This window comes from Rattus norvegicus, chromosome 3 (genome assembly GCF_021556685.1).
Source record: "Rattus norvegicus strain SHRSP/BbbUtx chromosome 3, alternate assembly SHRSP_T2T, whole genome shotgun sequence".
NCBI classification, from domain to species: Eukaryota; Metazoa; Chordata; class Mammalia; order Rodentia; family Muridae; genus Rattus; species Rattus norvegicus.
Genome location: NC_141536.1, coordinates 18172701 through 18200649, shown reverse-complemented (window position 1 = coordinate 18200649; position 27949 = coordinate 18172701). Strand labels below are relative to the sequence as shown.

The following is a 27949-nucleotide window of genomic DNA, read 5'->3' as shown; positions in this document are numbered from 1 at the left end:
TCAGCTCATAGCTTAGGGAATTCAAGCCCCAGTCAGTGGCTATGGCCCCGTTGCCTTGGGATTTTTATGTGATAGCACACTGTGGCAGGGACATGGTAAGGACCTGCCCACCCATGGCAATGGGAACCAGAATGAGGAGAGACTGGCATTCCACAAGCTCCCTTGAGGGCACACAACAAATAACATAATAAAGTTCTAAAAGGACTTCCCTTTCCACCCTGTAACAGCACCACAAGCTGTCAATCAATCCTGTAAGCCCTTTAAGATCCAACAGTAATATCTGAAGAAGAAAACGCTCCTAACTGGAGTGCATATGGGCAACCAGTGGATGTTTATGATGAGCATTCCTTGTTAGCTACAAACCTCAGTTTTAATTATGGCATTATTATTTCTACTGACTTCTCTGGTTTGCCAGAAAATAATGTCTTCACTCTAAGAGTTTGGCTAGTATACAATTATGTGAAATAAAAAGTGAATGGGGGGGGGGGGGCTGGAGAGATGGCTCAGAGGTTAAGAGCATTGACTGCTCTTCCAGAGGTCCTGAGTTCAAATCCCAGCAACCACATGGTGGCTCACAAGCATCTGTAATGGGATCTGGTGCCCTCTTCTGGCCTGCAGACATACATGCAGCTAAATGCTGTATAGGTAAAAAAAAATTTTTTAAGTGAGAGAAGGAGCCTGCAGGTGGTGCCTTCCTTTAATCCCAGTACTTGGGAAGCTGAGGCAGGACTTCTCTGTGAGTTTGAAGCCAGCCAGCCTGGGTGAGGTCTACATAGTGAGACCTTGTTTGTTTGTTTGTTTGTTTGTTTGTTTGTTTGTTTGTTTGTTTGTTTTAAAGTCCCCACTTACTAGCTGAAGTGAGGTGTGTTTGGGCTACAGAAGAGTACCACTAATTAGAAAGCAACAGTTCAGTGTGTGTCCTTTCGGCCTCTTCCTGTGTACAAGCAAATAAATGTAACAATCACAGATTTTTCTCGAAACCCTTGGGTTATACTAAACACTGTTCACCATAAGCTTTGCTTTTACCCCCTCCCGGCACTTTTGACTTCTTTTCGGATCAGTCCCACATCGCCTTTCATTATACGAAGAGATCATAACTTGTGTTAGGTAGTCTCATGCTGCTTGTTGTCCAACAAATAACATTCCAAGGAACGCCCTCATTACAGAGCGCTGGCATTTTCTTCAGATAGGTAGGTCATCCGCGCGCTAAGCCATAGCACGTACTTTCTGGATGGGCAAGCCAAGCACAAAGCTTCATCAGACATGGGAGGGTGTGAGTGCCTCTGGGTGTGTGTGTGTGTGTGTGTGTGAGAGAGAGAGAGAGAGAGAGAGAGAGAGAGAGAGAGAGAGAGAGAGAGAGAGAGAGAGAGAGAGAGAAGAGAGGAGATGTGAGTCACTGCAAAACAAAATCTGGAGCTTTGCGATTTCTTTCCTGGATTATTAGTGAGTGCATTTCATCCAGACAAGGGGGAGACCCAGTTCTTCTGCTGTCCATGCACAGTCTTTACCCACATTCAACCAGCAGGTGGCGCCTGGCGGACGCAAATAAGCTTCTCAGTGGGGATTTTTTTTTTTTTTTTTTTTTTTTTTTTTTTTTTTATAAAGGCTGGAGAAAGATGCAGGCTTGCTTTCCAATTTTAGCAGATGGCCAATCAAAAAATTCCTTTGGAGTTTTTTTTCTTCCTTTTTTTATTTTTTGCATATGGTCTTCCATCTGGGTATTTGAGAAAAGTACAGTTTTGTTATCAAAACAGCATTTATTATGGTGAAAGAGTTTGTATTTCTCAGCAAAGTTTTTTTTTTTTACTTTTTTACTTTTAGTGAATAAAGCCAAAGCCTGCTCAATAATGTCTTGCAGCTTCTTGGAGGGATCCATGGAGCTTGAGTGCTTCCGTTTCCCAGCCGTTGGTCCTAAGTAGCTCTTATGAGTCAGCGCCTCAGGGCACATTGTTTGAAAAGACGAAACAGAAAGCAATGTTCTCCACTGGGTTTAAAATAGGAAAAGTAAAGGTCTAAGTGGGTCAGAGTAAAGGCAGGAAAAAGCCCCCTTCTCTCTGTCCTACAACCCTCTGGTGACTTACTTGCACAGTTGAGTGATGGTTGGCTTTAACTGTCAACTTGTCACAAGACTCACTGGAGAAGACAGTTTCAGTGAGGGATTGTCTACCTCAGGTTGTCCTGTGGGCATGCTAGTGGGGAACCATCTTGGTTGCCTCCACTGATGTGTGAAGACCCAGCCCACCGTGGGAGGTACCATTCCCTAGGCTTGCGGATCCTAAACTATACAAGGGAGGAGAAAGCCAACTGAGCACTAGTAAGCAAGTGGGTGTATTCATTCATCTCTCTGCTTCTGACTTTGGATGTGCTGTGACCAGGAGCTCCTGCCACCGAGACATGCCTGCAGTGGTGAAGTACAACCTGGAATTATAAGCCAAACCACCCTCCCCCGTCCATGTTGCTTCTGTCAGGTGTCAGACAGTGTTCTGATCTGCCCCGCTTGGAGTCACCAATTGTTTGTAAGTTTAAACTTGACTTGACTTAGTGAGTCCTGCCTACCCCTGAAGCTCAACCCTCACAGTCCCAACCCCTCCTGCTTCAGTACCTTGTGGCCTATTGTGTATATGTGTGTGTGCATGCGCGTGTATGAGAACACACATATGTAGGTCAGAGGGCAACCCCAGTGTGTTATTCCTCAGCGTATCTGCCTTTGTGGGGTAAAGTTTCTCACAAACCATCCAGGCCAGGCTGACCAGCAAGCTCCAGAGACCCATCTGTCTCTGCCTCAGAATTATGTCATGTGGGCCCTCTGTGCCCTGTTTTTATAAGTTAATTCTAGGGGTGAATTCAAGTCTTCCTGCTTACAAGTCCAGCTCATTACCAACTGAGCGATTTCTTCAGCACCATACTTGAGGGTTTCAGGTATCAGCTCCTTGATCACTCTTTGTGGCCTGTTGTTGCCTAGAGCTCTGGACTTCGTCCATCGTGTCTCCTTCAGTCCCCAACGCTGTTTTATTTCACAGGACTGATGCTGTTCATTCTTCTGTTTTTCTTTCTTTCTACCTTCATGTCTTTCTACCTTCTTTTGAAACAGGGTCTCATAAAGAGGACTGACCTTGAATTTGTTAGGTAGCTAAAGATGGCTGTGAACTTTTGGCCCTCCTCCTTCCAATGGCCAGGAGCTGGGATGACAGGCGTGTGCCTCTACACCTGGCTCAACTTTGATAATTCCTTAAACTCCTGCCACGCTTGTTCCTTCTCTACCACACCTGCTCTGCTACCCATGTCTAGGGCATTGAGCTGTTTTCTTTAAGATACTTAGGCTAGCAACTAAATTTCCTTCTCTCTTTATCCTACTAAGGGGATCTGGTTGGTCTAATTGACCATCCTCTCATAGTAGATAGTCAAGAACAGTTGTCTAATTGAATAGAAAGGTTTTATCTCTTGGGAGGTTAGCCATTGAAGTTGGCCTCTCTGGTCAGCATGACTTGACCTGTCTCCAAGAATGTAGAATACACTTCGATAAGTACCAAAGTAATGCCATCCAATGAGAGGCCCAGTTGTCATCTCAGCCTCCACCTGGTCACGTGTCTTTCCCATCAACAGCCAGAGAAGGAATAGACATGAACAATGGGATGTCATCTGCTTTTGGCACACCACATCCTTAGAGGCTGAGGCCCATGGTGGCGGTGTCCAGTGAGTAAAAGACTGGAGACAGAAGCAATGAACCAGATGTCAGAAGAATCAGATGATCCAAAGACATGGCCTCATCTCTCCATCTGCTTCAAGATTTCTCTTCTTAGTTCCAAAAATAGATTGCCACCCTCCTCCCATGAGATGGCTCATGTTGTCCCTGTGTCCCTTGCTCACCAGCTGGTGCATTTCCTAGGTGATGACATCATCTCCAACTCAAGTTGCTGCTCCTCTCTGGACATGAGAAGGTCTGCCTGTGTCCCATGCATTAGCCCAAGTGACAACTGGCACCTGAGTCCTGGTGCCTGCACTGCCTACTGCAGCCTTTCCACACACAGGCCTCTTTTAATCTTCATTTGGCATGGGCTGCTCCCATCACCACCACTTGTAGAAGCAGAGATGAGAGGTGGGAGTGGTAGGCTTGTGCTTTTGTATATGTAAACAGGCATATGTAGCTGCCACTGTTCATATGTACCCAGACCTTGTGGTAGGCAGACATTTTCTGAGATCTACCTAATACCAAGTGTTAAAGCCACAAAACGGATTGAAAATGTTCTTACCTTGGGTTTCTAGGCTGGAAGGAAGATCATCAATCATCCATCATCCATCCATCTACCCATCCATTCACCTGTCCATTCCATCCATCTATTTATCTACCCACTTACCTACTCATCCACCCACCTATCCATCCATCCATCTATTCATCCATCCATTCACCCATCCATCTACCTACCAATTCATCCATCCATTCATCCACCCATCCATCCATCTACCCATCCACCCATCTATCCATCCATCCACCCATCCATCCATCTACCCATCCACCCATCCATCTACCCATGCACCCATCAATCCATCCATCTATTCAGCTACCCACCTTTACCCATCCATCCATCCATCTACCCACTCATCCATATATCCATTCATCTATCCATCCATCTATTCACCTACCCACATACCTACTCTTCTACCACCTACCCATCCACCCATCCATCCACCCATCATCCATCCATCTACCCATCTACCCATCCACCCATCCATCCACCCATCATCCATCCATCTTTCTTTCTTGAGAAGTTGAGGTTCTGATCTCACTGTCATTCCCTGAAATCATAGTCTTATTCTTTACATAGGAAGAAGCTAAGGTTCTGAAAGTTAAGTAACTTCCCAGAGTCTCTTGGCTTCTGATGACATGTAGCCAGGACTTGGACACACACTGGACTTGGGCATGTTTTCCTTTAGTCTTAGTAGACATTTACTGGATGATTTTTAAATACCCAGCATCCAAGGGATGAATCTCTGCTTTCAGTGGAGGGCACTGAGTGTGCTGGTTAGTTCTATATGAACTCGACACAAGCTAGAGAAAATGCCTCCATAAGACTGACCTGTTAACAAATCTGTAGGGTACTATTCGATTATTGATTGCTGTGGTGCCTCCCCTGGGCAGGCGGTCCTGGAGGGGTGCATAATAAAGCAGGCTGAACAAGCCAAGAGGAGAAAGTCCACGAGCAGTGCCCCTCCATGACCTCTGCATCAGCTCCTGCCCCCAGGTCCCTGCCCTGACTTCCCAGGACGACAGGCTACAAGCTGTATGATGAAACAAGGCCTCTCCTCCCCAAGCTGCTGCTGGCCATGGTGCTTCATCACAGCAATAGAGCCCCGAACTAAGACACTGCTGATGAATGGTCCAAAGGAGATGGACGGGACAGTCTGCAGTGAGCTCAACACAGGCACCGCGCGAACCAGGGTAATATGGGGTGTGAAGTGTGGGAGTCAGGCAGGTCAAGGAAAGCTCTTAGGCCATCCTTTAACCTGAAACGAAACAGTGAGCCGGAGTCCAAGGGACCAGGGTACAAGTCCACGCTATGTCTTCACTGACTGTGGGATACGAAAGCCACCTCGCCTTGCTTTACTGTTCCTAAAGGCTTCAGAAGACTAGAATATCACAAGGTGCCTGCATTCTGATCTGTAACTCTGTGGTTTTGGGTTTTCTCAAAACTCGCTGCTGGAACTAAACCGCTATGCAAATGTCTGTTGTAAGGCACCCTGGACCTCAGGCGAAACCTCGGGCTAACGGTGGAGTCCATGCAGCCAGGAGCCTGCAGAGCCCTGGCTGACAGTGAGGGCTACAAGAGAGCTATGGATGGAGGTGTCTTCAAGCAGGTAGCAGCACACCCTGTGTGATCTTGCCTCTTGATCCCCGTCCCACTCCCTCCGGGGCCAGTGATTGGCTGAGAAAAGCAAATACTGGCTAAGCCAACACATCCTTCCCATAGCTCCTCCAAATGCCATTCAGAAAGACTGTCAATTCCAAACTTCACCCTCTTCTCCCCGGACCCCCCCCCCCCCACACGCACGCACACACACACACACACACACACACACACACACACACACACACACACACACACGCACACCCCTCTCCCCAGGTCCAAATCATTTTTTGTGTTTTGTGGGATGTCATCAAGCTGTAAAGGCCTTTTGGGTCACATCTGCCCTGCCCTCTCTCAGTCTGCTGCCATCTTGGCCCTTGCTTAACTACTCTGTCCTCTGGGTCCCCATTCTGTACCCTTCCTCAATAATAAGACCCCCCAAGTCCCCAAACATCATGTTTTCAGAATTCCCTGCTAAGAGACAGTGAGAGCAAGATTTGATGTTGCTATAGACTTAGCTTGGGAGCCTCTCCTCGCTCTCTTCAGACCCTGTACTCTGTAAGTTAGTCAGGCTAAGCCTCAGCTTGTTCCTCCTCCACAGCAGGGTTGCTGTGTGAATCACAGAGAATGGCTCACAGGAAACGCTTCCTATTCTGCAGTCCCTGCTAAACTGGGGCCTCTAAGAAGCTGTGTCTCCAGTAAGGGGCACAAAGAGCATGCTCAGACAAGTGTGAAGTGAATGACTACTGAAAATGGCTTTGCGGTGCTGGATGTAAATCTAAGACAAGAGTGTTTAGCAGGGCTGGAGAGGTGGCTCAGTGGTTAGAGCACTGGCAGCTCTTCCGGAGGACACGGGGCTCAATTCCCAGCACCAATATGGCTGCTTAGAGTCACCTGAAACTCCAGTCCCAGGGGTCTGATGTTCTTCTGGCCTTCTCAGGCAGCAGGCATACAAGTGGTGAGCGTGAGCATGTGAGAGACTAAGACATTCACACACATTAAATAAATAAATGCAACTTCAAGACCTAATGCTTAGCATTCTGGGTGTTTGTGGCTTAGGGAGGTATGGAAATGGATTTTTACCATCTTGAGATGAATGACCTCATCTTGCCCACATCACGTGAGATGGAATGATCGAGACCAAGGGCTGAGATCTCCACCTCATCCCCAGACAGCTCCCCCACTCCATCAGCCTCTTATAATAACACTTGCAATTAAAGGAGTTTTAGTGTCTCATGTTCAAAACTCCAATCTCCCCCAGCCACATCTAGCGTTTTAAATCACAACTATTATAATCACATTACTTTGCAGTACTGATCGATGACGAGATGCGTGGGGACAAACTTGCTCATTCAGGCCCCTGCTTTAGTGTGCCTCTCTCTAATGCAAGCTTTCAGAAAGGAAAAGTGGGGGAGGCAAAGAATCCCTCTCTGGGAGAGACTGTCTTAAAAGGTCAAGGAAACCCTGCTTGCCCCAAGCAAGCAATGGGCATCTCTCACCCTTCTGTTTTTATACGTTTGTCTCACTTTACAAAACTAAAACCTTGGTGATGGTGCCCAAGTCACTTGAGCATGAGAAGAGTGGAGCCAACCTTGACTTCAGTGCCTGTTTCAAATGGAAATTATGAAAACCGCCCGGCGTTTTCTTTCCTCATCTCCAAAGAAATGAAGAAATCTCTCTGTCACTTGTTCAAGGCTTCTCCCTGTGAATGCACCTCAGATGGGTCTAATGAAAGGAGAAATGCAGTTAGAAAGACTGCACAGGCGGGGGTGGGGAGATTACTAATGGCCAGTGCCTCTGGCCCTTGCCCTCGCCTGTCATGCATCCCTCCCCCCACCCTCTGAAACACGCCTTTCCTCGAGGGGTTTGGATAGAATGAACTTGGGACGATGCTTCTTGATGCCTAAGGTCTTAATGCCTCCCCTCTGTTTTCTCTCTAACTTTCCTTTCCGTAGGTGTACTGTGTGCATGGTGTAGGTGCGTGTGTTCACAAGCAGAGGAGACGCTGGTGCCGTGCTCCATCACTCTCCACCTCACGCCCTCGAGGGCAGGGTCTCTCCTGAAGCTGAGGCTCTGTTTCTGGCTAGGCTGGCCGTCAGTGAACCCCACACCCTCCCATCTTCCGTCCCACCCCAGTGCTGAGTGCAGTTCCACACGGGTGCCAGGGATCTGCAGGCGAGCCCTCATGCTCACACAGCAGGCCCTCTTATGTCTGGAATCTCCCCAGCCTCTTAACTCTTCATTTTGACGTGACTCAGACTCATAGAAAAACTCTAAGAATAGTACAATAACTTCTAACTCCTTCACTGAACACCAAAGCTCGCCGTTGGACCACATTTGCCCCATTCTCTTTCTCTCTCTCTATCCTTTTCAACAGTAACTTCTTTTTATTGGATATTTTTTATCTACATTTCAAATGTTATCCCCTTTCCCTGTTTCCCATCCATAAACTCCCTATCCCATCCCCTCCTTCTTCTATGAGGGTGTTCCCCCACCCATCCACTCACCCTTTCTGCCTTCCCATCCTGACATTCCCCTACACTGGGGTGTAACCTTGGCAGAACCAAGGGCTTCTCCTCCCATTGGTGCCCAACAAGGCCATCCTCTGCTACATGTGCAGCTGAAGCCCTGGGTCTGTCCATGTGTACTCTTTCAATGGTGATTTAGTCCCTGGGAGCTCTGGTTGGTTAGCATTGTTGTTCTTCTGGGGTAGCAAGCCCATTCAGCTCCTTCAATCCTTTCTCTAATTCCTTCAATGGGGACCCCGTTCTCAGTTCAGTGGTTAGCTGCGAGCGTCGCCTCTGTATTTGTCAAGGGACAGCTATATCAGGTTCCTGTCAGCTTGCACTTCTTGGCATCAGCAATATTGTCTGGGTTTGGTGGCCATATGTATATGGGGTAGATCCTCAGGTGGGGCAGTCTCTGGATGGCTTTTCCTTTAGTCTCTGCTCCAAACTTTGTCTCTGTATTTTCTCCTGTGAATATTTTTGTTCCCTCTTCTAAGAAGGACTGAAGTATCCACACTTTGGTCATCCTTCTTGAGCTTCATGTGGTCTGTGGATTGTATCTTGGTTAATCCAAGCTTTTGGGCTAATATCCACTTATCAGTGAGTGCATACCATTAGTATTTTTTTGTGATTGGGTTACCTCACTCAAGATGATATTTTCTAGTTCCATCCATTTGCCTATGAACGTCATGAAGTCATTTATACACACGATATCCCCCAAACATTTCTGGGTACATCTCCCACATATATGGAGACAGAGTTTTCCAAGACAGAGTTTTTCTGTGTAGCTCTGGCCATCCCGGAACTCTTGCTGTAGGAACAGGCTAACCTCAAACTCGGAGATCCACCTGCCTCTGCCTCCTGAGTGATGGGATTAAAGGCGTGCACTACCACAGCCCAGCTGCATTTTTTTCACAGTTACAGTGTAGCTATCAAGACTGAAATTCACAGGGACCCAACACCGTCTACAAGGGAGCTATGGTCACAGTTTATTCCATTTACTGTAATTAGTTTTATCCACTTACTTTGGTTGTCCTAAAAAGCATGGCAGAAATCCAGGTGCATACCTGTAACCCTCAGAGCACATCTGTAACCCCTGGTGCACACCTGTAACCCCCAGTGCACACCTGTAACCCCTGGTGCACACCTGTAACCCCTGGTGCACACCTGTAACCTCTGGTGCACACCTGTAACCCCTGGTACACACCTGTAACTCCTGGTGCACACCTGTAACCCCCGGTATACACCTGTAACCCCTGGTGCACACCTGTAATCCCAGCCTTGGCGAGTCAGAGGCAGTGGGATCTTGCACTTCACATCAGCCCAGGCTATGGAAAGATCCTACCCTAAGTAAATAAAGAACAAGTGGACAACACCAGTTATTTTTGCATGCAGAGTGCTCACTCTAGACACAGTCCCAGACTCTAGACTATACTATGCGCATGTTTGCTGTTCAGTTCTTACATTAAATCTGTAAGATACATAACACCTATCGCCACCATTTTATATAGAAAAAGTAAGCCAAGGAGAGTTCAAGTCTCAGGCCAAAGATGACGGTTTCCTAGACATCTTAACAGATAAGGAACAGCCAGTGTGTGGCAGACCTTACTTTTTGAACTATGACCTATCAGACACCAAAAGCTATGTGTTTTTGAAGATCACATCAACTTGTAATTCTGCAAAAGGATAGAAAGACACTTATTTTTGAGAAAAATCTTAGCAGATGCCAGGTCTAGAGAGGATAACCTTGGAAACAATTAAATGTAAACACGGGGACAGTTCGGTGGTTAAGAGCACTGGCTGCTCTTCCAGAGGACGCGGGTTCAATTCTCAGCACTCACACGGCAGTTCCAGAAGATCTGATGCCTTCCTCTGGTTTCCATGGGTACAGGCAAGCTAGTGGTATGCTGGCATGCATGCCTATAGGTTTGTCAACCCTCTAAACATATCTGAGAGGATTTCAAAGGCTATTGATAATCGCTCCATGACAAGCATATTTGCTAGTAGAGCTGATGATCACACTATGTTGAAATGTTTGTTTTTGGCAGTAGTATCAATGATACAACATGTTTATTCTCTGTGCAGAAGTTGGCCAACTTGTTCCTTCAAGGGTGTCTTCAGTTTTACACATCACTGAGTCTTTGTCACACTCAGCTCAGATGTTGTGCTATCCAAGAGCCATAGACGATCCATGAGCAAATGAATATGGCCACAAGCCAATGAAACTTCATAGCACAGCCAGGGGTAGACTCACAGCATGGTTCAAAGTCTGCCATTCCCACATGGCCAGCTGATGTAACCTTATTTCATCCCGGAGACACTTGGTGGGATCTACGATTGAAGAAAGAAAGAAAAGAAAAATGGTCGGGCTCAGATTTTAAGCAATGCCTGACCTTTGGTTTTACAGGAGGTATGGATGTGGTTTAGTTTCTTTTCTGTCAGTTAGATGACGATTAAACAGAAAGGAACGTATACTGAGTGATAAGAATAATTTATATGCAAGGCTATGCTGTAGATTGACATTGGGAAGTGCTCCTGAGACATGTTAGTACATAAGGCAGGGCTTAAAAGAGGCAGAGTAGGGGTTGGGGATTTAGCTCAGTGGTAGAGCGCTTGCCTAGCAAGCGCAAGGTCCTGGGTTCGGTCCTCGGCTCCGAAAAAAAGAAAAAAAAGAGGCAGAGTAAACACATGTGCACACACACGCACACACATGCACACACGACATAGTGACAGACACACACACACACACACACACACACACACACACACACACGACATACTGACAACCCCACATTAGTAACGTCTCACTGAGGAGATAGAGAGAAGAAAGGGAAGAAGTATCACTCAACCCTTCACTCCCCAGTAATGACTCAGAGACTTATATTTATCTATGACCGCGTAGGCCTTATAGCTTAGGCTGTTCCCAACTAGCTCCTATAACTTAATAACCCATTTTTACTAGTCCGCATTTGCCAAGTGGCCAGTTACCTCGAATTCAGTCTGCATGCATCTGACTTCCTCTGTGTCTGGCTGGCAAACCTTGAGCCCCTCAGTTCTTCCCACAGTCCCTCTCTCTGCCTGGACGCTCGGCCTTTCCTGTCCTGCCTCAGCTACAGTCAGCTCTTTGTTGAACTAGTCAGAGGTAACCGAGAAGAGTATTTACAAAATGCGATGCAGGTGCTGAGCAAAGAGAATAGCAACACGGAAGTCCAGACAGCTCAGCTCCCCGCTGGCGCACAAGTCAACATTTGACTATTTGACTAAAGACAAGCTTTACACAGTGTACAAGAGGACTATACCAACAAACAAACATGAGAGAATTAAACTTGTGCATTTACGTGAAGTTATGTATGTTATAAAATTATTTTAATCGGGTAACCATCTCTAGATGACAAAGACGGCAGGTCAGCGTCCACTGATTGAGATTCCTTCGCAACCTTAAGTCACAGACTGGAAGCCGATGCTGTCTTGAAATAAGATGCAGTTCTTAGATTTGGTTTGTTTTATTTTGGTTTTGATTTTTTGAGCCAGAGTTGTTTCACTGTGTAGCCCTGGCTGTCCTGGAACTCACTCTGTAGACCAGGTCAATCTCAGAGATCCACCTGCCTCTGCCTCCCAACTGCTGAGGTTAAAGGTGTGTGTCGGGCTGGAGAGATGGCTCAGTGGTTAAGAGCACTGACTGCTCTTCCAGAGGTCCTGAGTTCAAATCCCAGCAACCACATGGTGGCTCACAACCATCTGTAATGGGATCTGATGCCCTCTTCTGGTGTGTCTGAAGACAGCTACAGTGTACTTATATATAATAAATGAATAAATCTTTAAAAAAAAAAAAGGTGTGTGTCACCATGACCTGACATAAAAGCTAGGGTTTACTAGGAATCAGGCACCAGAATAGCTATATATGTATGTGTGTGTGTTCACACACATATAAGTGAACACATATATACATACAACATTATTATTCTAGGTATAGTATACAGAATATGTATATTATATATGTATGCATATATAAATGTATATATGCAGTTTCTGTAGAAATATTTCTGAATATAGAGAGTATATGTAGAAATATATACCTACATATTTTGTATGTAGAAAATAGTGTATTTGTAATAGATATCTACATTTGATTTTATTAAATTTTACAGCAAAAGATTAACTACAAGGCTGGGGGCAGAGCCTAGCGATGGAGCGCTTACCTAGCCTATGCCAGGCCCTGAGTTGATCCTCAGTACTGTAGAGAACACATGAATGAAAAGGTGAAACAAACAAATCCGGTTTTTGACTAAGTTACTAATGTGTACTTTTTTTTAAATCAACTGATAGATTAAATTATATGTTTATCAGGTACTGCACATGTATAGATTGAAATATGTACAAATTATAGACTGGTAAAATAGAGTGGATTACCTCATATGTCTATCACTTTTTCTGTGGTGAGAACACTTGAGACCTACCCTCTCGGTGCTGGAGAGACGGCTCAGCAGCCAAGAGCGTAGACTGCCTTTGCAGGGGACCAGTGTCCAGTTCCCAGCGCCCACACCAGGTGGCTCGTAATTAAGCGCCTATCACTCCATTTCTAAGCTTCTGATGCCTTCTTCCACCTTCCACATGCGCATACACACGTGAACATACGCACGTATTGAAAGAATCAGTCTCACTAACTTTCAAAATCAACATATTGTTTGCTGTAGTCATAGCCTTAGTTTTCCATTGCTATGACTACAAAATGAGAGAACTTACAAGGAGGAAGGATTGAGTTTTGCTGGCTAGTCTCATGACAACCTGACACAGGCTAAGTCATCTGAAAGGTGGGACAGCCTCCAGAAGATCAGGCTGTAGACAGGCCTAGAGGGCATTTTCCTAATTAGTGACTGAAGTGGGAAGGCCCAGTCCATTGTGGGTGTTGTCCTGAGTGCTTAGGAGGGTTCCTTTGCTGTGGGCCTGTGGTAAGGTCAGACATCTTGGTAGAAGTATGTGATGAAGGAAATGGTGCCTTCACTGTGGCCAGGAAGCAGAGAAAGGGGAGGCCAGAGTTCCAGTGTCCCCTCAAAAGTACAAAACTAATGCACCAACGTGTTTCTATGCCTGCTAACGGTACGGCCATCTCCCAACAGCATTACCAGCTGTGCCAAGCTTTCAACACACAAGCCTTTGGGGTCACTTAAGACCTGAACCATAACCACCACCATGTAGACCTTCAGATTTTACTCTGATCTAATTTCATGGTCTTTGCCCAGCATTTCACAACCATCCAGCCCCTCCTATCCACCCACCTGTCAGTGTGCACATGAGAGCATGTGGTCTTTCTTGTATTCTCCACTTGGTTCATTTCACTGAGTACAGTGTCCTACAGATTTATCCAGATTGCCGTTAAGTGGCAGGATGTTTTTCCCTTTAAAGACTGCAGAGTATTCCATTATGAGTGTATACTGCATTTCTTATCCACTCATCTGTTTATAGGCACTGGACTAATTCCCCATCTTGGACATTAAGTACAGGACTGCACCGAACAGGGAAGTGTGCAGGTAATTCTTCAGCACACTACTTCCACTTCCTTTTGATGTAACAGAGTAAATGAACTGTAGATCGTGTTTCTGATTTTTTTTTTTTTGAGGAACTTCACAAATCACGATACCGCCATTTTCCACAGCGACCATGAGCAAAGGTCTCCTCTTCTCTGCAGCCTCAGTAAACTTAGCCTCTGTTGTTTCAGCAGCAGCCATTCCGACAGCTTGCGAGGATAAAGACTTTGGCTTGCATTCTTTGGTGCTTGGCGATAAGGAGGGTTCCCTGCATCCCTGATAATACTTAGTGCATCCTCTCTTGAGAAACGTCTGTGCAGAGCCTTAGCCGCACTACGTTGCTCCGTTTTCATTTTGCATTTGTGTGTGGGCCATTTGTCCTTGTGTTGTACGCACAGCACAGGTACACACTGGAGTGAATGTCTTTCAACCATTCCCCAGCCTCAGTTTTTGAGGTAGGATTTCTCACTGAACCTTAAATACCATTTCAAGTAGACTGTCCATGTGTCTGATTATTAGGGACAATAACTTGAATTGTTTGGTTAAGGTGATGTGTGCCAGGCTTCCGGTGCAAAGACTATTCCTCCATCCCGATCAGTAAACATCTTGTCGGAAGGGGCTTATGGAAAGCCCTGCTGTCCCACCGATTTCTTCTTTCTTGCCTTAGCTCCATTAATAAGCCTTGCTTGACTCTCTTATGATGGTGATGATAATGGTTGCAAAATGGTGATTGTCTTTTTTTTTTTTTTTGGTTCTTTTTTTCGGAGCTGGGGACCGAACCCAGGGCCTTGCGCTTGCTAGGCAAGCGCTCTACCACTGAGCTAAATCCCCAACCCCAAAATGGTGATTGTCTAATGCCACCAACCCCTGTTCAGTTGCCTGGTGATATTTTGCTTCGAAGGAGAACTTGGCTTTCTCACTTCCTTACTGATGTGTGTACACATGCATGTTAGTGTACACTTGTGAACTGCTATTCATTGGGTTATAATGTTTAACATCGTTTATTTGGGTGCTTAAATCATCCAAGATTTGGCCAGCAGGATCTTCAGTACTTTTAGCAGTCCCTGCCACTCTTTGTGCAATGTATCACCATAACCATAAGATGCTCCGGGTCCCTTTGTTGTTTTCTTGTCACAGCCATAGAACCATCCAATTCCCCAATCAATCTTGGGAGGGGGTTCATTTGTTTGTTTGTTTGTTTGTTTGTTTATGCTTATTGCTACACAAGTGCTATATGGTTCCTCTTTCCCACCTTTTGTTAATATGAACTGTGGTTGGGGCATGACTCTGCACACCTATGATCCTAGCACCTAAGAGGAGGAAGCAGGAGGATGTGGAGTCTGAGGCCAGCCGGAGTTACACAGTGAGACTCTTACTCCTAACAACAGTAAAGATGAACCGTGGCATTCTCTTCGCTACCCTAGAGTAGCGGATAAGTAACTTGCACACATAGTCAAAACAAACAGAACAGAACCCCTCCAACTGCACTCTAGAGCACACAGATAAGGACGCATTCTTTACAAACAGTCCACACTTCAATGAGTTCGCAGTCACACCATGTGACAAGATGAGCCGCACTCCCTCGCCAGCTCCTGACCCATAATGAACACGTCTGCATGTAAGGCAATTGACTAAGCACAGTCTTTCCCACTGTTTAATATTTCTCTATATGTATACATGTGACTCTATTTTCTATATTTAAAACTATGTCCATAAGTAGTCACTGGATATTGCATGCATGACATCTACCATGAAGCACTGTGCCATTAGTAAGGTGGTGTTCCTGAAATAGTAAATATACTTGATAAAATTTCAGGAATGAAAAAAGGAAAAAATGTGATTTCCCCCCTATCTACCCAGTCCGTGTGTGTGTGTGTGTGTGTGTGTGTGTGTGTGTGTGTGTGTGTGTGTGTTAATTCAAACCAGAAAACGTCTCCCTAGTTCTATAGGACACAGAGGAAGGTTCTGGGCTGTCCTTATCTCATCTATAAAACAGTCTTTCACAAGACGGCTCAACACAATGATTCTTTCTGGAATCCCTGAACCCTGCCCGCCAAACAGTTAGTCTTACTCTTCAGTCACTGTGACAGTGACAAATGCCACCGGGAACTTCCAAGACCCTCCCTAGGTGGCAGTGGCAGCTTCCTCAAGACCACAGGCTAACCAACATGAAGCAGAAGCATTTCATCTCAGTATTCTAGAAATGCAAACCTCGTATAGTGCTCAGAGGCATTAATTTTTAATACAGCCCAGAATTGTGTCTAATGCCATGCATTTGGCTGGTTCCCATTCTGCTTTCTGAATCAAAATGAGCCAGGTCTGTCTCCCTGCTTGAGTGCGGACCCCTGAGTTCACTGACTTAGGTGACCCAAACTGGTACCCAGAGTGTCCCAGGAAGGCTTGTGGTGTGGAGCCATCCTGCTGGCGAGCTCGTCGTAACCAATTCACCAGAAAGCATGAAGAACCTTGGAAGTTCTAAGCAGAATAGTTCTCAGAAGGGTATCAGATAGAACCCTCCATTGTACAGATGAGGAAACTGAAGCCTGGAGAAGGAAAGAGACTTGACCAAGATGCACGGGGAGTTGAAAATACTAATTAGGCTTAGAATAGGAGAAATCGGAGAAACTGGAAAGAACCCGAGGATGTGGTCAGACTCCAACCTTTTCATACGTGGGCAACTAGATGTGTTTTAAGGCAGTTCACCCTCCCATGGGGGAGTTCTAACTGTAGATAAAGCTGAGTTGTATCCTTTGCCCTGCATCTTGCCCTTCTCTACTCTCTCCGGGCATGATTTCGCCCTCGTGGTCCCAGAGAACATGCATATTCTTCGTCAACTCTGTGACAGCCCTTTACAAATTCTGACGTGGTCTCTGTGTCTGCTGAGTGTCCTAAGCTATAGTGTCTGCAGGGGGTGCCACCATTACTGAGAAGAACAACTCTGACATGGTTCTTCTCTTTGAGGAGCAAACACAACATAACCAGGAACACAGGCTCACCCCATGTCCCTTAGCACCGTGGTAAAAAAAAAAATCACAGGGGCTGGAGAGATGGCTCAGCAGTTAAGAGCACTGACTGCTCTTCCAGGGGTCCCGAGTTCAATACCCAGCAACCATATGGTGGCTCACAACCATCTGTAATGGGATCTGATGCCCTCTTCTGGTGTGTCTGAAGATAGCTGCAGTATACTTATATATAATAAATAAATCTTTAAAAAAAAAATCACAGAACCCCAGGCTCTGGGGCAGCTTGCAGAGGGTCGGCCACAGCTGATAGCATTACCTCCAGCTCAGGAGAACTCAGTAGGAACCCTCTCAGAGGGCTGTCGGAAGGACAGCAAGAGGTGCACTTTAGTAAGAATGAGGTAGCGCCCCCAGCGCTGATGCCTAATAAATCTTAGTTTGCTTCTCTCTCCTTCCCCAACTTGACATGCTTGAAGCAGGGAAAGTGGGATAAAAGTGATTCACCTCTGTGTCCTTGTTCTCCAGCCTTTGCCTAGACAGCCATGCAGTACTTGTAAAAGTACCTGGGTGAAGGCCGGAAGATGTCTCTGGATAAAGTGCTTGCCATGCGTCCGTGAAGTCACGCATTTGATTCACCAGACCCCATGTAAACGCTGTAGTGTAGGATGCATGTGTGAGCATGTAGTGCCATGTGTTTGTAATCACAAGGGTCCTAAAGAGAGAGGAAAGGTGGGAACAGGAGAAGCTTACAGTCAGGGAACCTGGGTATGCGGTGAGGACAGGCAGCAGTGAACAACAGAGATCATTTCAAACAAGGTGGAAGGCAAGGTGGTCCTCTGGCTTCTATACACACACTGTGGCATGCACATACCCACAATCATATCTACACACATGATGCACACATACACATATATTTAAATCACATGGGCCAAGCATACACAAGGAAAATACGTAACATGCTTATTTGGATTAAAGGCTCAGGAAAAGGGGAACAGCTTCCCTGATTGTGATTATGTCACACACTGACCACCTGATCAATCTATTTTTACTAAAGAGATGTGAGCGCCTTGTTCTCCAAGCACCCCATGGCCACGCAAGCCTGGGAGATGCAGAACCTGGGAGGTTCCTTGTGACCCCACTTGGCAGGTGAAGACCCCAACACAGATGTGTAACAGGCAGCGCCTCACTTCAACACATGTGTCTTCTGTGTGTAGTTCACCTGGGGTATTGTATTCCAGAAGCCTGTGGTGGCTGTCGTACTGAGAGTGGCACTGCTGCTCTGTCCTGTGGGTCCTAGATGAGGCCTAAGGAAAGCGGGTTGGCCAGGGCTTGCAGCTCATTCGTGTAATTCCAGGGCTTCCAGGGCAGAGGAGGAGGATCTGGGGTTTCAAGGCCACTTGACTACACAAGGCTACACTAGACTGTTTCAAGAAGAGAAAAGAAAAAAGAAAAGAAGAGAAGAAAAGAAAAGAAACAAACAATATTTCTTCTGTGCCTGTTTACAGGGATCTTGATCAAGGCTTGATCCCAAGCCTTGGGGAACCTGGATAAGCACTGGGAACTAGGGAGCATTGCCCTCTGCCATCAAGGGGAAAAAGGAGAGCTTCCACATTGAGGTTAGGGGCTCTTGTGAAGAAGAGTGTGTAGCTGTGTGCCCTTTCCCTGCCCCACTTGCTCTCCTTGAGTTATTGATTAGGTCATTTACATTGGGGACGAAGAGTTGGGGCATAGCTATGGTACTGAGCCAACTAGGGATCCAGCTGCCCCTCTTCGTTCTCAGCTTCCCATTGAGGTGGTGATTATGACTTGTGAGACACTCCCCAAAAAAACAAAAACAAAAACAAAAAGCGCATTGACGCATTGAGAGGAAGGGTGGGCAAGTCAGCTGTTGCTCAGAGAAGTCTTCTGTAGCCCCTCTTCAGATCATCGAGGAGGAGGTCCGTTTCCTCACAGATGATCAGAGATGGGTGAGGAAGGAGTATTGAAGGACATTTCCTGTGATTCCCAATCTGGCTGTCCAGTGTCCCCTTGCTACCCTTTCAATGAAATAACATTCATCTCCCATTGCCTTTGTCCCAGCTCAGCTTCTAGCCACAGTTCTCCCTTCAAGGTGATCAAAGGCACGCGAGAGCAGCTTCCTTTCATGTCAGTACCTGCAGGCTTCCCTTGAACCCCACACTCACCCGTGTGGGAACCAGACACTTGCCAGGGCATCCTGACCCCACTCTGCTGGTGGAGATGATCTGGGGAGACAGCCCTCATGCTGGGTGTCTAGACACTTGACAGCTGGCTCAGAGGCTCACACAGTCTACCCAGGCCTTCTCTGTGCAGGGTCCTGCCTGCTCTGCTGTCCCTGTCCATTTACTTGAGGGCCTGAAACAGCCACACTCCCCCACCCACCATGCCACTGAAACTCAGGACAGCGAGGGATAGAATTCATAGCCAAGTCTATAAGGTGATCTTGATTTTGTTATCCACCCCCTCCTGACCTCTGGCTCTGTTGTTCTAGACTCGCTTGACTTCTATGGGCCTCAGCACTCTCTCATAATATTACTAAATACAGTCTCCCACCACCTCTCAACATAGAACAAAAGAACAGAAACCATCTAATGCCTGCAGATTTCTCGTGGTGCGCCTGTGAGGATTAAGTAAAATAACAAGCGTAAGGCACATTGTAGGTACTCGGGAGATGCTGTTCTCAACGCGTACTGACGCATTTTAAAGCATGAAGCTGTGAGCAGGAACCAGCCCCGCAGACTCTGAGAGGCAAGGACATTCAGCAGAAGTGTGACCTTGGAACACGGAACACACACCTGTGTTCAGATCCTGGTTCTCTGGAATACAAAATATGTGACCTTGGAGAAGTGAATTTTCCTTTAGAACTCTGTTTTACAGTTAGGTATGATGGTACATGCTTACACCAGCATTGGGAGGCAGAGGCAGGAGGGTTAGGAGTTCAAAGCCAGGCACACACGCATACACACACGCATACACACACACACACACAAACACACACACACACACACACACACACACGCACACACAAGAGCTTAACGCTATATGAGACTCTGTCTTGAAAAACAAAAAAATGCCCCACATGCACCCAAACCTACCAGTTTGGCTTCTGATGGAAATCAATAGCAGGGACAGTGAGTTGTAAGAACCTATGTGTACATACATGCAGGGAACTGTATCTGGGCTATAGAATGGCACTTTCATACAGTTTGCCTACTTTACAATGCTGCTTCTAAGAGCCAAGCATACTGGGTGGGAAATGCTCACACTACCTGCACTGCAGTCTTCAAGATGATTTGGGAAGCTAGTGCGGTGATACACATGATAATGCCAAGGGAGCCATTAGGTGTGTAAAGAAGTAGAATAGGAAGGTGTGTGTGTGTGTGTGTGTGTGTGTGTGTGTGTGTGTGTGTGTGTGTGTGTGTGTGTGTGAAGGGAGAAGGCAGATCCCTGGCACGGGGACGTGAAGTGGCTGCGTGCACTGATGAAGCACACACAGAGGAATAGATCTGAAGGGAAAGATGAGTTCATTGCTCCTAGCGTCTGTCATGATGAGTCTGCAGCCCAGGACAACACCACTCCAGACAGAGCAAGAGTCAGAGCATGGGGCAGACTTTGACTGAGGTCTTGGGATCAGAGATTCACCCAGGCCTAGCATTTACAGAAATGTTAGTGTTGGGACACAATGTGACAGAACTGAATGGAGGAAATGTTGGGTGAATTCAGGAGGTATCAGCCATGTTCTTCTCTCATGTAAAGATGGAGAAGGCGGGGCAGAGCTGACAGGAGAATCTTGGCATGTCCCACAGTTCCCCTGCGCTCTGGAGTTAGCAGTTACTCGACGTCTCATGAGTCTGGCAGAACCTGCTAGCTACAAAGCACCGAGGAGAATTATTCCTCGCCCTGTAGGGTTGCATCTCAGCTATCCATGTGGATGTGCCTAGTCTTGTGACTAAGACTGCCATTTTGTCCGGCAGAGCATTTAGATGAAGAGCACCTGGGTGGAATGCTGCAAAACATGGCATCGATCAGGTTAACGTGCATGTGGATTGCTGCAGGAGTGCAAGAGACATGGGCGAGCAGTGTTGGGCGGGAGGAAGACATGAGCCAGTGATCTGAAGTGCTCTCGACTGTAATGAAGTTGTATATACTTGGAAGTGAACTAAAGATCGTTTAGCCAGTTCATTAGTAGGAAGTCCTGGCAATTGGAAAAACGGCTTTAGCTGGAGGGGGACTCACTCGACAGCTGAATGTTGGGCTCGGGGTGGGCATGCACAGCTGTGAGGTTTTCTGTTATCTCACAGAAAACTTGGAGGCCATGAGACCGGGATCCAGGCTGGGAACCTGAACCCTGGAGGGAGTGGGCCTAGGACAGAGTAGATCCTAGGCAACAAGAACCTGACAGCACTGGGACCCAGCTGAGGGTTAGTAAGTAAACAGGTTTCAGTCAATGATGGGATAGCCTGGGCATGTAGTTAGATCCCAGCCAAGGTGGTTGGGATGTATAATGGGAACCCAAGTAATACTGGGGAAAACCAAGGCAGGCTCTAGTTGAAACAGAACAGAAGTGTATTAAGTGGAATGCTGGCTAGTTCTGCATTATTCTCTCACTGCTGGGAATACTCCTGTTGGACATGGTATTGACACGTAGATTAACCGCTTGGCCAGGGCCCAGCAGTCAGTTCGGCAGGGTGAATGTCATTTGAGCCTGTCCCCCAAGGGCTGATGTGATGGGATCTTGGTCCCAGTGTCACAGTGCTGGGAGGTGTTGGACTTGGTGGGAAGTTCTTAGATTGCTAAGAGATTAAGGCAGTTCTCTGGGACTTTGAGTTCTCAAAAGACCACTCACCTCAGAGTGAGCTCCTGAGTCACTCTTTGGATTCCCGTCTGGCCATGTGATCTGTCCGTCTTGAATATGGTGTCATTTGCCCTGAGACAATCACCAGAGCCAATTGAGATAGCCTTGAACCTCCCAAGCTATGAGCTAAATAAACCAGTTTTCTTGACAAACTTCCCAGCCTATAGGAACAGAAAGGGACACATTTTCCTGGAAACTGTCTACAGAGATGTGAATCAACATCTGTCTGGCTCCAAAGCCTTATAACCCATAGTCTGTACTTAGTAAGAAAAGGAGGTGGCAGCCTGAGGTCCTCCATGTATTCAGAGATCATCGAGGGCCGAGGGCCGACATGCTCCAGGCCACCCAATCAGGCTTAGTATTCACTTTTTAGGGATGGGTGGAGCGCTCGCTCAGGCTGGAGCCATGGGGAAGGGTACTGGGAAAACCAGGTAGGGCTGACCACAGGGCTGGTGTGCTCAGTGCTCTGAGCTGAAGTATGAGGGGGCTGGTGTTGAGGAGGGCCTTGGGAAAATGGACAAACACATTTCTTCCGACTGAGCAGAGTTCATGTGACCCCAGAGGTGACCTCAAATGGCATTTTGATTGCCCCCTAATGATGGGTAGATTCTGCCCCACAAGTCAGACTTGTGGCATCCATTAAACCACCTTGTGGCACGGGTTAGAGCTAAAGCAGGTGGAGGACTCGGGGTTCTAGCTTCTCTGAGCAGTTTATGTGGTGCTGTGCCTGCTTCCCAGGTCAAACCCAAGGCATCTTCCAAAGAAAAGGTCTGCCTAGCCTGGAGCTCCCATTCCACCTGCTGTCTGGACAATGTAGGCTCCCTGCATGCCTCACCAGGCCTGTTTGCTTGTTTTCTGTGAAATGTAGGCTTGAAAAACTCAGCTGACTAGTCAGAGTCCAGGAGAACTTGCTATTACTCAACAGATGTTACATGTTGTTCAGAATGAGAGGGCTGCACCCCAAATTCTCCTTCAGAGTCCCCGGTTCAATCTGATAGAAAGAATTTTATGCTGGGAGTCTTAAGATGTTTGTTTTAATTCTCTGCTGCTAGTTATATGACAGCCTTGGGTCAGTCTCTGGGCCTCTTGGCCTTGGATTCTCTGTTTCTAAAGCATGTTCATGTGCACAAATGCACACACACATGCACAGTGATATTTCCTTCCGGGTCTTTCAAGACCGGGCCAAGTGTGAAGGAACAGCTGGATGCAGGGAAGCAGCATGGTGGAAGGAAAAAGATCCACTTGGAGAATGCAAGCCAGGCCAGCACTCCCATGAATGGGGCTGTGCATGCTGGGTAGGAATTCTGCAAGTGACAGGGGCAGAGGGGCCAGTGGAAGCCTTAGGCAAACACACATGGAGGCAGAAAAAAGGGACAGGGCAGGGATGGGGACTGAGGCTGCTGGGGTCGTGGGGCAGGGATGCCACCAAGGAGGGCCTCTCCTGTAAGCTGTGTCACACAGGAGTGACCAGCGACGGCTCCCTGGGAATGCTTAGCACCATTTCTCTTAAGCCAGTACTCATCCTGGGTGTAGCTGCAGGACTTTTTTCTTCAATCTAAAAATTGTAATGTAGGTTTTCTTAACTGGAACCCTTCCAGAGATGGTTACAGTGGCAGGCACTCTCCTTTCCACGTGATCTGTGGGCTCCCATTAAGTTGGAGCTGAAGGTGTCAGGACCCCCCACCCACCCAGGCACGAGCTCTCATCCCAGGAGATAGCACCCCATGGTTTTTTTCTCGGATCGGCAGAGTTTCTGCATCAAAATTTCCTTGAGGAAATATTGAACACCAAACATGGTTGAGGAACAAGGTTGAAATTAACTTTGTGGCAAGAGCCAGTGGTCAGTTCAGGATGACTTGGCTGAAGGACTCTCTCCCCTCCATCGGCATTGCTCTTTGCGGTATTTCCTTAGCCTGTACCTGGTACAGTGCCCCTCTGTGAATATGGAAGCCCTAAAACCTGTGACCTCCCCTCCCCACCGCCTTATATCCCTCTGGTTACCAGTAGGTTCCTGACAACCTAAGCTCTTCTCTTGTCACAGTCTGCCTCAGTGCCGACATCCCTGTCCCTGTCCAGGCCGTCAGGCCTCTTGTGTCTGTGATGCCATCTTGTCTCAGTCTCAGGCCTCCCATGCGGCAGTCTCTACATGAAGGTCCATCAGTTCCCTGCAGGTCAAGCTCTGATAGGACAGGCCTCTGCGGCAGGCACCATCACCTGCCTGACTACTTGTGACTCTGGACACACGTGTCCATGTGCAGGCTCGAAGACTCACGCCATTTCTAGTTTGTTCTCTGCTTCCTGTCTGTTGCTCAAGATGTGAGCTGCTAGCTTGCTCTTCAACCATCACAGGACCTTGAGCCAAAATAAACTCTCTTCTGTAAGTCACCTGGGTTGTGGTGTTTTAGCACAGCAACAGAGAAAGTAACGAAGACTTAAAGTGACCATAAATGCTTCCCAGCTGTGTGTCCTTCTGTCCCTCTATCTGGCTCATCACCTCCCCTGCCCCTGATAAATCTTCCCTCCTCTCACCTCCCTAACACGATGATGGAAATCGGCCCAGCCCCTGGTTTCTCATCACTGCCATGAGATACTTGATCTAAACAACGGAAAGGAGGAAGGACCTGGTGAGGTTTTAGCTTTTGAGAAGTTTAGGCTCACAACTGGGTATTTTGCATCTAAAATGTTGCTCAAGCCTTTCCTCTCTGTCCTTGGACATCCACCCCATCCAGGACACTTTCTATCTAGCAGCTGAAGGATCTTTCTGTAATACCCATCAATTAGAGTTTCTTCTTTCTTGGAAATGTGACGTCACTACCTTTGCAGAGTATCATCATCCAGACTCCCCAAAGGGATATTCAAGGTTCTCTTCAATCAGGCTCGCCTCTCACACCCGGGCATGACCTATTCATTTTGAACATAGACTCTAGACTCTGACTGCACACCCTATTGGCTGTGTTACTCTGGGCAGGTTAATAGAACGTCTCTGGCCCTCTGTTTTCTGGTCTATAAAATAAGATGGTTGTGAGGATTAAATGAGAAGAAGTGTGCAGAACAGTGCCTGACTCATAGTGTCTTGAGAAGCTCCTGTTTATCTCATGAGTCTTGAGTGATCTCATGAGTAGGAGTCTGTGTGGCCTCATGAGTAGAAGTATTGTGTGATCTCATGAGTGGGAGAGACTCTTGTGTGATCTCATGAGTGGGAGTCTGTGTGATCTCATGAGTGGGAGTCTTGTGTGATCTCATGAGTGGGAGAGACTCTTGTGTGATCTCATGAGTGGGAGTCTGTGTGATCTCATGAGTGGGAGAGACTCTTGTGTGATCTCATGAGTGGGAGTCTGTGTGATCTCATGAGTGGGAGTCTTGCGTAACCTCATGAGTGGAAGTATTATGTGATCTCATGAGTGGGAGAGACTCTTGTGTGATCTCATGAGTAGGAGAAACTCTTGTGTGATCTCTTGAGTGGGAGTCTTGTGTGATCTCTTGAGTGGGAGTCTTGTGTGATCTCATGAGTGGGAGTCTTGTGTGATCTCATGGATGGGAGAAACTCTTGTGTGATCTCATGAGTGGGAGAGACTCTTGTGTGATCTCATGAGTGGAAGTCTTGTGTGATCTCTTGAGTGGGAGTCTTGTGTGATCTCATGAGTGGGAGTCTTGTGTGATCTCATGAGTGGGAGTCTTGTGTGATCTCTTGAGTGGGAGTCTTGTGTGATCTCTTGAGTGGGAGTCTTGTGTGATCTCTTGAGTGGGAGTCTTGAGTGATCTCCTGAGTGGGAGTCTTGTGTGATCTCTTGAGTGGGAGTCTTGTGTGATCTCTTGAGTGGGAGTCTTGTGTGATCTCATGGATGGGAGAAACTCTTGTGTGATCTCTTGAGTGGGAGTCTCATGTCTACTCCTGACATTAGTGATCATTCTCTTGCTGTTCTCCACCATTGGCAGTCTCCTAAATATCTCCTGTTCTCTCCTGCTTTGTTATCTACTCGAGTTCTTCTTTGCAGCCACCAGAGTCTCCCTCCCACTTTGCCTCTCGGATGGCCTGTGTTGCCCTCCTTGTTTGACCCGGGTCACCTGCATGACAACTGCTTCCTCCTTAGCAGGCCTCAGAAACAGTTGTGTACATCAAGAGTCGGAATTTCCCTTGAGTACCAGTCTCAGACCCCACAGCTGTCAGGACTGGTTCCTTGTGCCCTACCCAATACATACTTTGTTTATCAAAGTCTTGTTTGTCCTAAAGATTCACAGCCTGTGCCCATGACACCCATGGCCTGGGTTGTTAGGATAAAATGTAGTTCCTTCAGTGTGACAAAACACGGGTCTAACTAGCTGTGACATCCCTGGTGTCATCGTAACTCAGAACTTGTCCCCATGCCTGCCCCTCAATGCTAATAATGCTTTGTTAGCTTTCTGGTCCAGCTGCTGAATTTCCTCCCTCCAAGTGCTCTGACTTGCGTCTCCCACGGGCCCTGCTTGACTGCCACAAACGCATCATAAATCTCCCATGCAAACCCCTGCTCTCACAGATGTCCCTGTGTGCTGGTGGGGAAGCACAGCATGACCTTTCCAGGGTGGCTAATCCTCCACGATGTTTGGGACACAGCCTTCAATAGAGGTGATGCCAACCCCTGCTCAGCCCTCGTTAGCTGACCGAGGCCCGGGATTGTCTAATAAACCCTTGATTCTTCAGGTGGACATGGCAGAGCACAGGAGAAAGCCCAGTGACCTTCTCCATGGTCACATGACAGTCAGAAGTGTCCCAGCAATACTGGAGCCAAAATCCAGAGTTTTCTGGTTTTCACTCTTTCCAATTCACCAAAGGCCAATTGGCGTAAATACATGTAACAAGCGTTTGCCAGCTCCGTCATTTTTTTCTTCTGTGTGTGCATATGTGATGGGGAGGGTACATGTATGTTTTTATATGGATGCATGCACGCACATGTGTGCATGTGCACGTGGAGCCCAGAGACGGCTGTCAAGAATCCCCGGAGCTAGTCCTCAGTGTAGCTTTTCAGACTACCAGGATCTCATGGCTTCCGCTAAGCTGGCCAATCAGCATCTCCTGGGATCTGCCTGTTGCAGTTTTCCCTACCCTGCCCGATTCCGGCATTACAGGCACGTGCCACATGCCCACCAGCTTTTTATCTGGTTGCTGGGGCTAGGACCCAGGCCACATGCTTGTGTGGTAGGGCCTCTATTAGCTTCATAATTTTTGGAGGGTAAAGTTGAGTGGTACAAACATTGCCACCATCCAGTTGTAGAATTTTTAAAACCTTGAGTAACTGAAATTCCATCATTAAATGCTAACTCTATTAACCATTCTACACCTCCAACCTCAACCCCTTCTGCTTCTGTGTTCTTACCACTTCAAAATCTTAAGAATTTGACCTCTTGGGTACCTTGCACAGTTGGATCCTAAAATACTTGCATTTTTGTGTTTGGCTTATTTCTCTGCACAAAATACTCAAGATTTTGGCCCTGTTATCATTCCCTTCCGTTTTAAGGCTAGTAATGTCCCACTTAGGTTGGAAAACCAGACTTTCCCAGACGCCTTTCCAGAATACCACTAGGGGGCAGTAAAGGTGCAGAAAATTTTCAGTAAGCCTGCGTGCCAGGCAACCCAGCCGGCATCCTCTAAGTATCTCTTTCAGCCATCCGAGTATACAGTTACAAGATAATGGATTTCACATCCGACAGCAGAGTTGGATAAACCAGAGATACCATCAGCTGTAGTTTAAGAGCCGTCTTCCTCACATTCTGGCCAACACTAAGGCATAGAGCTTCATTTCAGACAGTGGCTTGAGATGCTATTTTGGCTTAATTAATTCACTTTAGTCCAGTGGTTCTCAATGCTCATGACAGAATCACATATTCAGGCTTCAGCCAGAATCAAGTCAGAATTTTGGTGGGAGGTAAGGGTGAGGTTGGGCCAGAGATAGAAGCTATATTTAACATCAGTCATTGAACGAAACCCCGAAAGGTTCAGAGAATATGAATTCTGATTTTTTATTTTATTTTTTGCTAAAGGAGTGGCTGAGGGGACTGAAAATATAGGAACCTCATTTCCTAGACCCAGCACGTGTGTGTGCATCTGTGTGGAGGTCAGAGGTCAGAGGTCAAAGCCAGATGTCCTTCTCAATTGTTCTTTACACTCTTTGGTTTTAAGACAAGGTCTTACATTGTGCCTGGAGCCCAATGGGCAACCAGCCCCGGGGTTCCTCCTGTCTCTGCCTCCCTAGTTCTGGAATCA

At 47.0% G+C, this 27949-nt stretch overlaps 1 protein-coding gene across 6 annotated transcripts in view; it reads left to right on the top strand.

Moving 5' to 3' along the window:
- Positions 1 to 27949, top strand: part of Ttll11 (tubulin tyrosine ligase like 11) — a 225108-nt gene that overhangs the window by 41534 nt on the left and 155625 nt on the right.